Genomic DNA, 17,415 nt, shown 5'->3' with positions numbered 1-17,415 from the left:
TGTGGGGCCCATAACACACAGTATGGGGGTTTTTGAGTGGGAGTTTGGGAAGAGCCTGTGGTGGCAGAACATGTTGTACGAATGACTTTGGTGATGGCAGGAGCCTGTGGGAGCCAATTTTAGCTACGGCAGAAAGCTTGTGCTAGAGAGGAGAGCATGCTGTGCTGAGCCCACCTGGAGTCAGCGTCCTCCCAGGCTGTGGGAGTGGCCCCAGTGTCTGGACCTGTGCAGGTGCCAGAGGTGCATGGCAGGTCTCACCCAGTGCCATTCCCTCCCTGCAGAGCAGCATCTGTGCCTGTTATCTGTTTTCTCCATCTGGTGTTTGAGAAAGTCCAGTTTGGGGAGATAAATGTGAAACAGAAGGGACCTTCTGGTCTGCCCAGAAGGTTTTTGTAGCTCTCTTTGCACAGGAGAAACCACTCTGGGGATGGAGGAGAGAAGGAAGGAACTGGGGGGAGAACAAGACCCTCCCCACGGGGCTGCAGGAAGTGCACCTGGGTAGCACTTCCACCACCCAGCTCAGCTGAGACTACCCCATGAGAGAAAACAGCTGTGCTTTTCATTTACCACACCCTCTCCACCCCCAGTCTATCCCAAATGTGACCTTATCCAGTCACATAGAGCTGCTGGATGTGGAGGCAAGTGTTGGAAGGGAGCTGTGGCTGTGCTGCTGGACTCCTTGGAATGGGGCTGTGCTGCCTCATGCCCTTTGTCAGGAAGGAGGAATGGAGGGATGAATCATAGAAGAGGAATAGGAGAGCCCCAAAATCAAGCCATAAACAAAACCTGTGCAGCAACACGGGGGGCTGCAGGAAGGCATCCTGCACTGATTTCCTGGGAGGAGTGTGTGCTGCTGGCACATCCTGGCTCCCCCCAGCCTGGGCGTGCAGGACTCCCACTCCAGCAGGAAGGCTTCAAACACAGCATTCCAGGCAGGTGTCTGGGAGGGTGGTGGGACAGCAGGTGTTTGAGATCTGTTCACATGTGCTCCCATGCTTCTGTCAGCACTGGCTCCCTGCTGAAGTGTTGTAGGGTTGCTGCCTTTGTTGCAGAGGAAAAAACTGGCTGTTCAGAGATACGTGAGATCAGAAGGGATCAGGGCTGCTGCAGGTCTGAAATCAGTGTCTGCCCTTGTTTGGAGGGGAGCTAGGTGTGCCCAAACTTCTGTTGGCTGTTTTAGGGGTGGCTGTGACCTCAGGGTGTGAGTGGCAATGCTGGAGAGGGTGGTAGGACCTTGTCCCTGTGGGTTTATCCCACAGGGAATCCCTCCACCCTGCTTTGGGAGGGTCTTTCCCCAGGCCCTTACTGGAAGCCACTGAAATTTCCTGAATCATGTACCTCTGGGTTTGCATTTAGTATTCCCACCTTCCATTCTCTTTCTCTGTTTTCATTTCTCCCTCTTTTCCCCCCTCCCTCCATCTTTATCAGTAGCTAATGAAACAGGCAGGGAGAAACCCGATTCGTACAGTAATTAAATTTACTTAGAGGGTATTCAGCTGGAGTAATGAGAAGTTTAATTCAATGATTAGTTTTTTCTTTCATTAATTAAAAATGGAACAACAGTGCAGTTACAGTGGGCTGCATTGATCCTCCTTGTGGAAAGCTGCTGATGGAGGAGGAGGAAGGAAAAGCTTCTCATTTTATCTTCTCTGGATGCTCTCCCCATACACAGATGCCGGTATTGTCCCCTGTTCCCAGTTGATCCCTTGCCCAGGTATCCCTGAGTGACTCGAGGTAAGGGGTGCTTGGGGTGATGATGAGGAGAGCAGTGGCACAGCCCCCCACACAGGTCCTCTCCCTGATCTGTCCCCAGCCTTTCAGTTTAAAAATGGATTTGAAATATTTGCTGTGGGTGGAAGATTGAAAAGCAGGTCCCAGCCCACAAGAAGTTTGGGGTGGGAGAGTTGTTTTCCATCCTTGCTGAACAGATTTTGATCCATTTAAATATGTTAAACTCATAAACATGTTTTTAGTCTTTTAAAATAAGTGATGTGTGAAAGCAAAAAATAAACCAAATAAGTAATTTCCCATTTCTCCAATGCCTTCTGCAGGCTCTTGAGCAATGTTAGGACCTCAGATGTCCTTTGAAGCATGATTGGGCAGGTTCTGTTCACCTAAAGTAGAGACATTTTCATGCTCCCAGTTTTGACACAGAAGGGGTTTTTTTGGTAGCTTTGGGGATTGTTGTAAGATCTGCTAATGTATGAGTTTGTAAGGAGGAGTAGGCAGTAACAGGAATAACCCACCAAGGAACCATTAACTGGTGTTACAGGTCCTGTCTGTGCAGGAGCTGTGTGCATAAGGGGGCTGGGCAGGTGAGCAAGCACTGCATCCCCTCACCTGTGCCCTCGCTGCCCATGTGTCCGCCAAGGCATGCGCTTGTGTGGGGGCCCTGTGATGGTGAGAATTAGCCAAGGGCTGGGGCAGCAACACCTGGCTTTGAAGCCAGTGAGAGCCAAGAGCACTCAACACCTGTGGAAATAAGATGCTTTAGCTTTTCTTGGGTTATCTGGGGTGATAACTGCTTCAGGAAAGTTGGTGGGCAGGGGAGAGGCTCTGGGCCAGCCCAATGCTGTGTCCCTGTGCTGGGAAGACAGACAGAGTCCCACATGGGACTGGAGCCCCTCCAGCAGTGTTCATACCTCCTTGAGGCTCCTCTGTGCCCCCTGTTTGTGGAGTGGCTTGGGATTCAGAGAAATCCCTTTTTATGCCAAGAAAGGAGGAATACATCCCCCTGCTTTGACCTCATCTCCTGAAACAGCAAAAATTGTGATGGGAAATGGTTTCTGGCAGAAGAGGTGAATGTGGGGCACCTCTTTCCACACCTGCAGGAGGGTTGCAGCTGAGCTCCTCTATCTCCAGCACATGCCTCGGCTGTGGTGGCAGTGGGAGGGAGCCCCAGGTTGGCTAGATTGGGGCACCCCAGTGCTGGAAGCCTGTGCACCCCTCAGCTGGACCGAGCTCCTGGTATCTCTCAGGCCCCAGCCTGTTGTCCCCAGGACTTGTGGCAGTGTTTTGGGCTGACCCTGGCTGTAACACAGCGTCTCCAAATCCCAGTACATCTATGGGAAAGCCCTCAAGCCCCCTGGGTCTGTGGGATGCAGTGTCCCCCAGTCTGAGCCTTGTGCTTGGGGGTCCTGAGCTGCGAGAGCCTTTTACAGCTTGGTGCTTGGGTGATGTATTGCAGTTCCTGTCCTCTGTTGAAGCATTTGGCTGGGATACAGGGATGCAGCCAGGGACTGAGCTGCCTGGGGAGGCTTATGGAAGGAGGTGTAAGCCTGTGCTGGCCAGTGAGTGATATCTAGGCTCGTAGTCAGCTGCAGCACTGCCTTACAACAGTGTTTTTCCAAGGGATTTTGCATGCATGTGCTTCTTCAGAGATCACTGTAAATGATTCCCAAGTGCTCTGGCCCAAATCTGTCCTGGTAGCTGTCAGCAGATCAATGCTCTACTAAGTACAGACCTGCTCTATTTCCGTGGGAAAATGGCTCTCTTAAGCAGTTCATTTTGGGCCTTCCAGCAGCAGAGCCACTAAATTTTGGTAGTTGTGTTTTTCTGTCTGTTACAGCCTGATTTATAACTTTTAAATATCAGCTTGGATGAAGATTAAGCTTGCCTGAGCTCAGTTTTGGGAAGGAGAGAGGGAAAAGCATTCACAGCTTTTTAATTTCTCTCCTGCTTGCCTCTGAAATGCCAGGATTAAAGCCCTGATTTTGGTTTCATTTTGCTCACAGTGCATGAGTGGAAAGCAGAGGAGAGGCCAAAGCCCAGTGCACACCTGGCATCTGATCCCCCAGCATCCTGCCTTCATCTGACCCAGGTAGGTGCACCCGAGCTCGGAGCATTGATGTGTATGACACTCACGTGCATTTGTTGTGCTGAGTCCAGGGCTGGACTGGTTTCTATTGCCAAAAGCGTGGTAAAAATGCCTTTTCCTTCCCTCTTAGTCTGGGGCGGCTTCCCAGCCCTCCTGGTGAGGGTGAGGCAGTGTAGCTTCCAGCTAGGATCTGGGGCAGGTGGGAAATGTTCAATCCATCATGCCGGCACAGGGGAGTGTTTTACCGGGGGAGAGGCCTCTAAAATGACTGTTTAGATGGTGGTACTTCTGAGAAAGGGCTTTGTGATAGGGTCGTGTTGGCTCTGCTTAGGTGGGTTTGCTCCAACTCATGTTACATCAGGGAGGGACAAACACTGCCCACATGGAGTGATTCAGCGTGGACAGCCAGACGCTGCAGCTTGGGAATGCTGGGCAGGAGTAGTTTTATCTTCCAGGAGAGGGCGGGCGAGAGGGTTCTTGAAAAGCAGTGTTTTTAGAGATGTCTCTATTTGCTGTTGCACGGCTTCTGCACACTCTCCCCCAGCTCAGCCTCCTCCCAGCACTCTTGCTGGGACAGTTAAAAGAGACAGGAGCGGGTTTTGGCTTGTTCTGCACATCCCCATCCTCAGCTGAAATCTGTGAGCTGTCAGCCTGATGCAGGAGATGCATGAGACAGCAAACATCAGAGCTGACTGGGCTGAGGCAATTTCCCAGGATGTCAGTCCTCAAGAGAGAATAAAAAGGATCTCTCAGTGAAGAGCAGAATTTGCTTTCCTAATGAAAAGAAAAAAATTAAGATGATTCAAGCATCTTTCATCTGCCACAACTGTAGGAGGGTTTGTTGAAACTGGGGATGTTGTCCAAGGTAGTAGGAGATGGAGGCATGTGCTGGGATCCCTGTTTGACAGGAGTGGTGGCACTGGGTGGGGCACTTCGACCTGGGGCAGAGCTCAGGGGCTCACTTGGAATTGCCCAGGGGAAGTGTTCCATGCCTGTTTCAGGGAAAAGAGAATCCAAACAATGATGCAGAACTCTTTCACACTCAGATACACAATTTCTCCCTTACGTTGTTCTTTCCTCCAAGCAAAGAGCAGGCTGCATAGGCTCAACCTGGTGCATGCAAAAAAGGGACCTGTCCTTACCTTGCCTCACATTCCTGTGTGAGAGGAGCTTGTGGAGAGGCGTTTGCAGCTTTGCAGAGAGGTATTTGTAGCTCCTTGTTGCTGTTTCCCGTTTTATGGTAATCAGGAATGAGCCCAGACGCCCGTCCCTCCTTGCTCCCACAGGTGCTCTGTGTGGATTGGACCCTGGGAGAAGCTGTGTGTGAAGGATGCTCTGAGGAGGAGCTCCCACTGTGTCAGGGCTGACAGAGCAAGTAGAGGGACCATGGAAATAGCAGTTTTCTATCAAAATACCTTTTCAACAGCAAGCTCTGAAATGCATTTATTTTTAGTGATTTTTCTCTTAAAACAAAATTCTTCTGGGAAATGATCCTGCTGGTTAAAGTCCTCCCTGAAAATATAAGCACCAAGAGCCATCTGCTCTATGTTTGGATTTAGGTATTTTCTTCCAGAGCGCTCTTTGCAAAAACCAAAAGCTTTTCCTAAGGACAGTATTTAGAAAATGAGGTGGTTTTGGTTTTCCTTCTGCTTTTTCCTTTGAGAAAATGAGAAAAGTTATTTCCTAGAGAATTTGGTATAATGGAGGGGGGGTGTGGTCAGTTTCTCAGGCTGCTCTGTCCACTAAGTAGTGCAAGAAGAGAGCAGCCAGGCACAACTGGGGTCCCAAACACCCCACGGACTCTTGCCCTGCCCAAAAGCTTGGAGGGGAGCAGGGATCTCAGCCTGAGCATCTAGTAGGCACATAAACCCTCTCCCCAAGGAGCCTGCAAACCTTGGGCTGGATGATGTGGTCAGAGGCTTTATTTAGTTCTGAGCCTGAGTGGATTTTTAATGCATGAATTTTTAGTGTTTAAACTGAGCAGATCTTTGAGCTGCTGTGGTTTCTGAGGGATGTTTCTCTTCCTCTCTGAATGCATGTGCCATAAATGCTCCCAGAAAATCCCCCATCCTCTCCGGTGTTGCTGGCTCTGGTGATGTGGCCACAGACTTGCAGCAGGGTTTCCACTAAGCCCCTGTGGAGTGTCTTGGATTTTCAGTATTGAAAAGCAAGCTTTCAGCATCAGGGTTACATCAAAAGCATGGTGTCCCCACAAGGAGGGATATGTAGGAGTGGCAGCAGTGTTGGGGCTGCTCCCAGAGACAGTGGGGACACCAGGGCCACTCTTGTCTTAAGCTGACCCAGATGCTGTGGTTAAACAGGGTGACTGGGAGAGCTTGGGAGAGAGATAACCGGGCTGAAGGAAGAAATGTCACAGAAGGAGAGGTGTCTGTGGTCTCTTTTGGAAGGTTGGCTTCTTCACCCCAGTAGGGCCAAGGGAAGCCCTGAATTTCTGTTCTATGCCTTACCTGGTTCCCACCTGACTCTATGGATTAAAACAGGTTTCTTCTCAAACATCTCCCTCCAAGGGCTGACAAAGCTATTAAGAGATTTTTCTGTTATAAAATAATTCCTAATAGTGCAAAAATCTACTAAGCCAGGCAGGGAGCCAGGCTGCCCAGCCCAAGGGTGCCGGCCCATGGGGCAAAGCTGGATGCCACCATCCATGGTCCAGCAGCTCTGCAGAGCCCACTGGTGGGATCTCATGCAGAGTGCCTAATGCTCAGGGCTTTCCAGCCTGAGCTTTGGTGGGGACCATTAGGGACTCTTTGTGGCAGGAATCTGGGCACGGTGTTTGAGACTGGGAGGCTTCTGAGGTTTTCTAGCAGTTGAGCCAGCTCTCCCTTGTCTTGGGTGGGAGATTGTATCGTGCACACACAGCTTTGGGATGTTACATCAATGTTAACCACAGGGAGGAAGCGAGAGTGGAGGTGGGTGTGCATGGCAGTTTGTTTCTTTGGGTTTATGCGCTGATATTTTCTGCTTAATTGCACCCTGACATGCACCAAGGGGCAAGGAGGGGTTTTAAAGCAGCTTAAAAAAAAAAAAAAAAATTACCTTCCATGAAATATTCAGGATGGGCTGACTGCTTTTTAAAGACTGTTCTAATTATTCCTGCAAGGCTTCCACTTCTCTTGATCTCATTGCACATGGAGAGAGGCAGCAGGAGTGCTTGTCCTGGTTAGCACTGAGGGGCTGGGATGCTTTGTATTCACTGCAGGGAGGTGCTCACTGCACTGACCCTTGGAGGTGGGCAAGTTGGGAGTCAGAGGGCTGGTTTGTTCCCATGAATATTTGCTGCTGGTGGACTGGGTGCTTGGAAGGGAATGGAGGCAGTTTAATGATGTATTAGGGTATATTAGGACCAAGAATAATGTCCCTGGTGCACCCCACAGCACCCTCCTGGCTGTGTCCTGCCTCCCCATGGCTGTGGGGAGCACGTGGCTTGCCTGTGGAGACAGGCTGCTCTGGAAGTGCTCTCCCAGTGCTGTTAGGTGTGATCCAAAATTAGCATCCCATTCACTTGCTCTTAGCTGTGTTAGCTCTTCGAGGCTAATAGGGCTTAAAAAAAAAGTCTCTTGTCACCAGAATCAGCAGCTCTGACTCAGAACATGCGGAGGGAGCAGACTTGCTGATTAAGGCAATGTTGATGTTTTAAGTGCTCACCCGGCCACAGCAGGGCCCTGGGACTTGCCTGAGAATCTCTGCCAGAGCCTGGGAGGGGTCCTTGGTTCCCATCTTGGTGCCTAAACCACCATGTGAGGAGGATGAAGGCATGAGCATCAAACCCAGCCAAACCGAGGAGCGTTCCCACTGCCGTGCCATGTTCCACAATTAATCACTTCCACCCACACTACACCTTCTCCCTTCCTTAAATCCTCCCTTGCTTGGTTCTGGAGCAGGGAATGGAAGCAGCTCCAGTTTTATGAATCAATCAAAGACAATTCCTGCTTTTGAGGGCTGCTGATTTAGAGAGCCCTTTGCAAGCATACGCGCAGTATGATTTCTTATTGGAGCACAGCTCTGGATGAGCCTGCCAAGAGGAGCTGTTCCAGCTCCCGGCCACATCCTGGGGAGACGGCCTGAGTGGTCCTTTCATCTACAAATAAAACAAACAGGAACAAAGAAGGCAATAATATTGACTTTCATCATTGATATTTCCATTTATCTCATACAGTTACTAATAATTAGTATTTCTGTAGCTGGATGGGTATAGCTCATAATCTCACTGTTTCAGGGGAGCCTATTAATGTCCCTGCCAAAACCAGGCAAGCATAAAGCACTGGACAAGTGCCGAGGAGGGCGAGCGGGGCAGAGGGATGGGAATGGAGCAGGGCTGAACTTGGAGGGAGAGGCAAGAGGCTGTGGAGCAGAGAACAGTGGGACAGCAGAGCTGGGGAAAGGAGACCATGGGCAGGGCGTGAGTCAGTGCTGCTGTGCCTATGGTGGGCTGGGAGAGCTGTGTGGGCTTGGTGAGGGGAGCTGGGCCTCATGGGGCCATCAACCAGCCCCTCACTGCATTCTCTGGCACAGCTGGGGCACAGCTGGAGCACAGCTGGTCTGTGTTTGGGAGGGAAGGGTAAGAAGGGAACTTTGTGCTGGTGGCCCTGGGGTGGAGGGTGTGCTGAGATGCAGCCCCAGTGCCCTCCCTGGGGTGTGATGTGCCCCCAAACTGTGGCAGCAACCCCCCCATGTCTGTAGCACACTGTGGGCAACCAGGGCAGGCTCCTGCTGGGTCTGTCCCCACCTGCCCCAGGGCACCTGTGTGGTTCATGCATACATTTCCCACAGCGTGTGCAGCCTTGTTTGCTGGTGCTTCATTAGTCATTCTCTGTTCTCTTTTAAACCCCCTCATGGTGCTGTCTGCAGGTGCTTTGTGCCTATGTATTCACGTACCTGGCCTGGGTCTCCTCTGGGATTCCAGAGGAGGTGGGACACCGAGGTTTCCACACTGGTGCTGCTGCTCTCCTGCATTACTGTGAAAGCTTTGACACACAACTGCTCTGCCAATCATCCTGGGTCAGTCTGGAGGTCCATTTCCTGCATCTGTGTTTTTAATTGTCCTGTTAAATGTGTGTCCTGACCTCTCCTGTGAGGGATGGCTTCCGGTGTGCAGCATCCAAGCATTACCAATTCCACGGGAACCGCTGTCACAACAGCCGCAGGGACCTGCAAGCAGCGAATGCAAATGCAGGGCGGTGTTTTTATTAGGATTTAAATGAGTTTAAGACTGTTCAGAATTACAATGTGATTTGAGCCAGGAGGGGCTTATAAAACTGGTACGAGTTCATATATTATACAGTAAACATGCCCCAGCCCATGGTTCCTGCTAAGCACCGTCCTCACTGAGGTAAGGAGAGCAGTGGGCAGCTGCTGGGGCTCAGCCCTGGTGCCCCAACACATTCCCATGGGGAAAGGCTGTTTGGGATGGAAGGTGGGCAGCAGTCACAGAGGTGGTTGTGCAGCAAAGCTGGACCCTGTTAACAAATCTGAGCCTGTGGTGCAGTACAGGTGTGGTCTCTGGCTGAAAGGTAGGGGTGCAGGAGGGGCTTGTGGGCATGTTTTGGGTCAAGGTTATGCTTTATCCATTCCTCCCTTTATGGCTCCCCTATGTGAAGGTGGCAGGGATGCTTCAGTGCGGATTGTGCTGGAGCATGCTGTGCAGTGGGTTGTGGCTTCCCTGGGTGCTGGTGCAGCACAGGGTGACCCTTCCCTGGGCCAGACCCCACTCCAGCTATCTGGGAGCAGCGAGCCTTCTCCAGTTGGTCCAGGCTATGCCAGCCTGAGCTTGCACCTCCCTGGAGACCTCGCAGCATGTAGGTCACCTGCTGGTTGTACAGGCAGTGCTCATAAAGGCTTTAATGGCCGTTAATATAATCACTGGCAGGGTAGGGGTCTGTGCAGGGATGGGGGTTGTGAGAGAGCTGTACCTGTGGGCACAGGAGTCCTGGGCCTGTGACACCTGGGAGCCACCACAGTGATGGATTTCTCATCTGCTTCCTTAGCCAGAACAGAATGAAAGGGAAGCTTGAGCTATTGGCTTGGGATGTTTGTGCTTCACCTCGTTTCAGTGCTGTGCTTTTGATCTCTGAAGGATACAGCTGAATATTTGAATGAGAAATAACGTAGTTGTGTTGAAATCCTAGACAAAATGCCTTTTGTGCCTCCCTGCATGTTTATTTGCGTAAGAAAGTGTTTTGCTGGAGAAACACGGGAAGGAGCTTGAGGGAGAGGAAGGAAGGCGGAGGTGAGAGCACTGGGGAGCTTGCAGTACAATTTCAGGACACTTAAGAGCCTCTTATTGTCAGTGGTGAGACAGCGACATCGGAGGCAGCTCAGGCAGTTGTCTGAGACAAATTGCTTCGTTTGATGGCTTTGTCGGTACCTCACTGGTTAAGTTCCTGGGTTATATATTTATTATTATATACAAAGCACAGGAGAATTACAGAAATACATACATATGTGTACACATCTCTGGATCCATAGTTATCTCCCATAAATGACCTTGCAGGCAGGAAGTAATGTCACCAGCCTGTGTGGTGCTTCTGAGCAGCTTGGATGTTTGTTCTGTAGGTCCAGGGAGTTTGAGGGAGCCAGGCCCCTTTTGGGGCTTCTCACACCAGGAAGCGGGGCTGGCACTGTTTGCCACAGGAGGGAGCATTCCCCTCATTCCCAAAAAGGAAGGTTTCACTTGCTTTGGGAGGCACTGAGGGAAGAGCCTTTGACAGGTAACACGCTGCTAAAGAAAGCTGCTTTCCCCAGAGAGGGAAAATTGCTGCTGGTGCCTGCGGGAGAGGTGAAAGTGGAGGTGTGACAGAGAGCAGCCCTGCTGCTTTGTCCTACTTGGAGGAGAAACGGCAAACCAGGATGTACAGGCACCCTGATGAAAAGACCCGCTGGGAGCATTTGGATGGCATTGGAGAGGCTCAGCTTCCCTGTCCCCGTGGAGCCCCGGCTTTGGCCAGCCCTGCAGTGCTGTCCCCAGGGTGTGGATGTGGGAAGGAGGGGTTGTGTTCAGGGCTACATTGGCTGGGAGATGTGAGCTGCATCCAGCAGCCCAGATCAAAGGGACCTCAGCCGGCCACATCCACCAGAAAGCCTTTAATGCCCAGCCCCAGAGCAGGGAGATTTACTCAGGGGACTCATTTCCTTGCCTGAACATAAGAAAACTGTGTCAACCTGACATTCAGGAAACTTTACTTAATACCTTTTTAGTCGTTTAACAGTTTAGCTAATTGCAGTGCGCTTTTTTGGCTATTTTTATATATTTCTTTTTCATTCTTTCCAATTTTGTCCTTATCTACGCTTTGTTCTTTAAAGCCATTTCATTATGGGTGTTTATTGCCTGTGCTGGTTCTCTGGGTGGATGGGGGAAGGAGGAGGAATACCCAGCTGCACCCATGTGCCAAAGCTGTCGGTAGCTCTGGTGACACCAGCCAGTCGCAGCAGATCAGGACAAGATATCACCGAATTGTTTAGGTTGGAAAATACCTCTGAGATCATTGAGTCCAACCACTAATGCACCACTGCCAAGCCCACTGCTACACCATGTCCCCAGAGACCTGCCTCTGTTTTGCTGAATTGTTTGCTTGGGGCAGAAAAGCAGAAGAAGGATAGTTTCCCAGGGTTTCATTGTGCTGTTTTCTCTATGAAGTAATTACTGCTTTCCTTTAGAAAGAAAACTTTGGTTGGGAAGTTTCTTCACTTTTATTTTTGAGAACTGGGTAAATCCTTGGAAGTGTCCAGATGTAAAGTGAAATGTCATTTTGCTTCTCTATGTTTTAGATTCACCAGCATTTAACAGAAAGTGTTTTCTTCTGTTAAGCTAATTCTTACTGAATTGTCAAAAATATGAAAAGATAGTAATTGCAATAATTACACTAATGGTAGTGTGCTTTCACAGCTGTGGCTTTTACCAACAGCTAGTTGTGCTCATCCGTTCCTCCTGTCTCCTCCTCAGTCAGACCTTTCCCCAGGCGCAATGGGTCCCTACACAGCCCCCCATATGTGACCTTCTTGCATCCAAACTTGCAGCAGCCCTGGCCCTGTTGTATACTGAACTCACCAAGTCTTGCTGGAGCTGCATGTGCCTGGTACTATCCAGGTAAATGATACCAGCTTGAGATTAAGCTGGACCTGCTTATGCTGGAAGCTCCATGGCATCAGTACTTGCAGCCTTTGGCACCAGCCAGCTGAGCACCAGGTCTAAACCAGGCTTCTTGTTCCATTCCTGAGCAAGGCACACTCTGCCTGTGTCCCTGTGGGGTGTTAGCCCAGTGCCCAAATAGACACTTTCAGTGCTAGGAGCAGTTTGCAATCCCTGTGCAATCCTAGCTTGGCCTGTACGTGAGCACCAGCGAGGAGCAGAGCTGGGCAAAGATGTCAAGAGCTGTTACAGTGTGTGCAGGGAGCTTACATAAAAGGATCCATTTTCATTCCCCTGCTTGTCTGCTTCAGTCAAAATACAATGCCACAGCTAAGAGGGTGCAGTGTCAGGGCCGACCGCAGCGAGCTAATGCATGGCTGCTGCGGCGGGCGCTCCATCTCCCCGCACCACAGCTGTCCCGGCCCTGCCGCAGCCCCTGGAGCCCGCAGCTTACCCTGCTGTGAATCATGGCTCCTGCGGAACTGTAGCTCCCAGGCTGGCAACCTCAGCCCTGCTGGGCCCGACTCCCAGCCGGGGGAGCAGCTCTCTGGTGCTCTGCCTTCCCAGCATGATCAGGAGCTCACGGCAGCCCAGCCGAGCCTGCTGCAGGGGCCTTGGGAGCAGCACTGTCATGTCAGGGATCTCTTCTTGCTCAGTGACATGTGTGTGCACATGGGCACACACGTACCAGAGCGCCCTTGAGGTGTCTGGCACCCAGTGTCTTCATCTCCATTATTTAGAGGCTGTGAAGAGCATCTCTGTCTGCCTGTCACTCTGTGGGCATGTTGTGGGGCCACTGGGGGATGACCACTGGCTGGAACTAGCAGGGACCTGGAGATGGTGCCTTAGGCAGAGGGGACAGTGGATGCTTGCATGCTCAGACCACTTTAGCCAGGGCAGGGTGACAGCTGTGTAGCTGAACCTGTGCTGCAAGTCCTTGGAGATGTGATGTGAGGAGATCAGCAGTGTGTAGGGATCTGTGTTTCCCTTCCTCTTCTCCAGTATGCCTTTGCCCATTCCTTGGCAGGGCTTATGTCACCTGGACCCCTTCCTGTTGAGCTGGACCCTTCATCCGAGGGACACTTGGCTTTTTTCTGCCACTGTGTTGGGTAGCAGACATGCTCTGTGTGGCTTGGAGGTGATAATGCATATGCTCATCTGCCCAGAGGCTCACAGATGCTTCGGGCAAGCCTTTGCTATTGTATTCACCGCTTCTCCCTTAAAAGTCCACTGCATCTCCTCTGGAAGTCTGTGCTGAGGCTGTGTGCTTTTGGAGAGTAGTGGCTGTGCTGACTTTCCAGCAACCAGGAGGGTGTGTTTGTCTAGGAGGTGGATGAGGGTGGCTCTGCCTCCAGCAGCGCTGCTCCATGATCAGGCCCCGTGAGGGATCATCCTCTGGCCAAGGCACCATGTCTTTGTTCTCTATCTGCATATTTCTCCTTAGTGAGGCCTTGGCTCCACGAGCAGAGCCTGGTACAGGTACAGGCAATATGAATCCTGAAACCTCAATGCACCGAGCAATTTTCATCAGAGGTTTTCACACCTTGCCTTTCTCTGCTCTCTTTTTTCCCCTCATTTCTCCTCAGTTAGAAAGACATGGAAGCAGGTCTCCTGGGCTTTGCTGGGGAGCTCGCCACCACCCCTCACCTCTCATTAGCACAAGCAGAGCAGCTGATGGGGCTGTGGGGATGCAGCAGCAGCAGAGCTGCAAAACTCTTCCCAGCACTGGCTGGACTGAGGCAGAGGCCACCAGCCATCTCCCACCCCATCCCCCTGAAATGTCACTTGCTTTTAAATGCACTAGTAGTTTAAAATAAGAATAACCTGCTCCAGGGCTTCTTAAACCGTGGAATTAAATATGGTTCTGGTCTCTAGGCAGAATCTGACTCTTCAATTCTAAATCTGCTCAGCCAAGCGAAATATTGCAGGGGGAAAGAAATCAATATTTCTCAGGCCTGGCACAGAGAGGAAGCTGTCTGTGTGTGGCTGCAGGCATGCAAGTGCAGATGTGCACACACACACGAGGCTGCGCTTGGGAGGGTGTCAGAGAAACACCACTGAGACCCAGGATGGGGAGAAGAACATGGTGTTTGCAATGCCAGTGCTGTGTGTGCTGCTCCAGGAGAGGTGTGGGGATGAGTCCATCCTACTCAGGTGTGTGACACAGCTGGGGTTCCCTCCGTGGGGTTCCCAGCAGTCTTTTGGAGAAGGAAACACAGTTTTTCCCATTTCAAGACATGTAATTTAGTGGCCAGGGAGAGGCTGTGAGCTTACTGCAGAGCAGGTGCGCTCTTCCTGTGCTGGTTTCTGGTACTTGGCGTGTGGAGCCGAGCTGTGCAGGAGATGGGAATAATCAGGGGTTCTAGCAGAGTGAAGGATTTTCCCAATGACCCACAGGCCTCATCATTTAGAGGATGGAAGTGATTGAGACAGTGAATGGATGGGGTGCTTTCACTATCTACCTTGAGGACTAATCTGGCTGCACACATGCAGCACCGCGCGGTCCATGGTAGCGTATCCTGGCCATGGCTGTCCTTGTCCACGGTGTTTCTCTTGCCCAGAGGACATAGGCTGTGTGGGGAATGGCCCCTGGTGTCTGCTCTAGGAGCATTGCTGAAGATTCCCATCCTTCCCTGCAGAAGGGATGTGTTTCAGGATCAGGATGCTGTAGCTGGGGTTGCAGTTCAGGGGTAGGTGAAGCTGGTTTTGCCAGGTCTGAGTTCTCCAGGTGGTTTCTGTCCAAGCCCTCTCCTCTCTGTCACTGCTTTGCAGAGTCCTGATGTTCTCCCTCTCTGCTCCTCTGTGGTGTGTGGTGGGAGGAGGGAGCTGTGCCACCGTGTCGGGATCAGGGGTGGAGGAGGATCTCCATCTGCAGTGGGAAGGACAAATGTTATTGACCTGCTCTGGCATCTGACCAAACCACAGACACTCATCCCTCTCAAAAAGCTTCTCTGATAGCTTAATTTCTTAATTGCTGTCTGTGATCAGCATGTCAGCTCTGGCTCTCCTCCAAGATCTGTCACTTCCAGCAGGCTGGTGCTCACTGCCACCTTGCTTTGGTCACTATTTTCAGCTCACCTGAATAACTGGCTGGAGAGTCTCCCATCTCCATGCAGGCCACCTCTGCTGCTCCTGAGGACAGTGGTGAGTACTGAAGGAGTTCAAAATACAGAGGAGTGCCAGTTCAAGGCCCCAGCTCCAAGCCTGTCTTGTGCCTTGGCCAGAAAGCGAGGGTTGGAGCTGAAGTGTGTGTTCTGAGGTCCCAGACAGAGTCAAGCACAGCACTAGAAGAGGTAAAGATGCCTGGTGCTGGGCTCAGGATGGAGAGCTGGAGAGCATGGTGGGATGCCTGGGGGTGAGTGGGACCCAAAGGAGAGCTGCCCTCTGTGGGGTCTGGCACTGGGTGATGGGAATTCCCAGTGGCTCTGGCCATCCAGTTAAAGCAGTGCCATGAACACGTGCAGCAGTAGCTTACACGCTGCAGGACAGCAAGGCTCTGTATCTCAATAAGCAGCACTCCAAGGCAGACCTGAAAATAAATATTTGAAGAGGAAATAGTACTCTGTCTTCTGTTGTCTCTCCTCCTTCCCTTTCTCTCTCTCTCTCCTCTCCCCTTCTCCCGTCTTTCACGTGTGACTGAACATGAGAGTTCATTGTTAAAGGGGGTTTGTTTTCCTGAGGGTTTTTTCCCTTTCTCTGCTTCCCCAGGAGGAAACTCCAGGTGCTGCATTGTTAACAGCCCTATACAGCAGCAAGGGCTCTTCGTGCCGAGTTTGTCCGTGCCCAGGATGATGGGTGATTGTTTTCTTTCTCCGTGCTGTTTGTTTGTCATGATAAAACACAAGTAGACAGCTCTTCCTTTTCCCGGGAACAGATATGATGGGATCAAGCTGCCTGAAGTCTGTAAGTGTGGTTCAGCCCAACACTGCAGTAGGTTTCCTCATTCTTAGCAGGTCAGTTGTGCTATGAGGGATACTGCTCCTGGTCCCTGTTCTTGGTGGGAAAGGTTAAAATTGGGCCAGAGAGGAGGCAGCTGGCCTTGTACCTTCCTGGAAAAAGAGGAGTAAGGGACTGATAAGCTGTGGATAGATGCGAAGGTCAGGGCTTGTAGCACTGCCTGTACTTCATGTCAGAAGGTGAGCTACTGAGGCAGAGGTGGGAAGATCAGCCTGCTGCTGGCTGCTGGGCCACCAGAGAGAGAGGGGAGCCCGTGCCGGCATGGTGTGCACCCTATGTCAGTTGTATGGGGCTGTCAGTGGAAGTTGGGGTGTTGCGTGCAGAAGTTGATCCTGGAAAAGCGAATGCAGAGTCAGCCCACGGGCTCTGCAATCTCCCACTCTGCGTCTGAGGATCTGTGGGCTGGGAAAGGAGCACTGGCATCATCTAGAGCCCTCCTCCGAGCGTGAAGGGAAGTGTTAGGAGAAATCAACTGTAAAAGTAGAGGTGCAGAGTGGTAGTGAGAAGGGAATGGGGAAGGGAAAGGCTCCAAAGAGGAAATGGGACTAAAAAACTCAGAGGTGGTTTAAGGATATCTGAGATGTCACAGGCAAGGGAGATGGGCCGGGGAAGATGTAACTTTGAGAGAAGCCTTCTCAGACTGGCTGCAAATGTTTGCTAAGCTTCTCGGCTATATTTAGCAGGCTCCATGCCCTTTGGAGCGTTCTCCAGGCAGATGGCGGAGGAGTGGTTTGCCAAATGGTGGAAGCTGTGTCGGAAGGGGGTGCCCGGCATTCGGGGAAAGAAGTTTAATGTCAGCTTCGCCCTTTCCGCAGCAAAGCCAAGCGGTTCGCTTTGCTGCCCGCTGGACAGAGCTGCCAGATGGCCAAATATTTGCTTACAAATTAGCAATGGGAAACAGGCGATGCAAAGCCCTAAACTGAAGAAAGCCAGGGCCTGGATTGGGCTCTTCCTCCTGTGCAGGACGGTCTCTGTAGAGCAGGGTTGGGTGGATCCACTGCCGGGGCAGCACAAGGAGATCTCAAAGCCAATGAGCCTGGGTTCGGCACTGTCATCTCTCCCCTCCTCACTGGCACGGTCACGGGCCATTACTCAGGCATGTGCAGCCTCTGGCTGTGTTTGCTTTAAACCAATATGCAGAGAAAACCAGCTTTTCTCTCTAGGTAAAAAAAAAATGCTGCTTGGTCTTGTATCTGTGCAGCATCTCACTGAATAGGATATGACTGGAATGAAATTTCCAGGCACTAATGCAATAGAAGTACTTGTAATTTGTGTGTGTGCCTGTGTGGGCACAGGCAGTGTACCTGATCCTGTGCTGAGCAGCATTCCATATGGTCCTGCCCTTCTGGAGCTCACCTGTGAAATGGCTTCATGGCTCATTTGGGGTGTCTCTGCATCACACTTGAGCTAGGCCTCTGTGCCAGCAGGGAATTAAAGCCTGAGAAATGCCAAAAGATTTTGAGGTTGGGGGAGGTGGACAGGGACCACAAGGATG

The 17,415-nt window shown here is 51.3% G+C and overlaps 1 protein-coding gene across 3 annotated transcripts in view; it reads left to right on the top strand.

Moving 5' to 3' along the window:
• LINGO1 (leucine rich repeat and Ig domain containing 1) overlaps positions 1 to 17,415 on the top strand; it is a 153,782-nt gene that overhangs the window by 90,907 nt on the left and 45,460 nt on the right. For all 3 annotated transcript variants that reach the window (XM_039557693.1, XM_019293568.2, XM_019293569.3), the window contains one exon: positions 3,735 to 3,820. The gene's annotated coding sequence lies outside the window, so the exon portion shown is untranslated. The remainder of the gene's footprint in view (positions 1 to 3,734; positions 3,821 to 17,415) is intronic.

The sequence above is a fragment of the Corvus cornix genome, chromosome 10 (genome assembly GCF_000738735.6).
Source record: "Corvus cornix cornix isolate S_Up_H32 chromosome 10, ASM73873v5, whole genome shotgun sequence".
Taxonomy (NCBI): Eukaryota; Metazoa; Chordata; class Aves; order Passeriformes; family Corvidae; genus Corvus; species Corvus cornix.
Note: the sequence above shows the minus strand (reverse complement) of the source record. Positions and strands in the feature narration are given on the sequence as shown.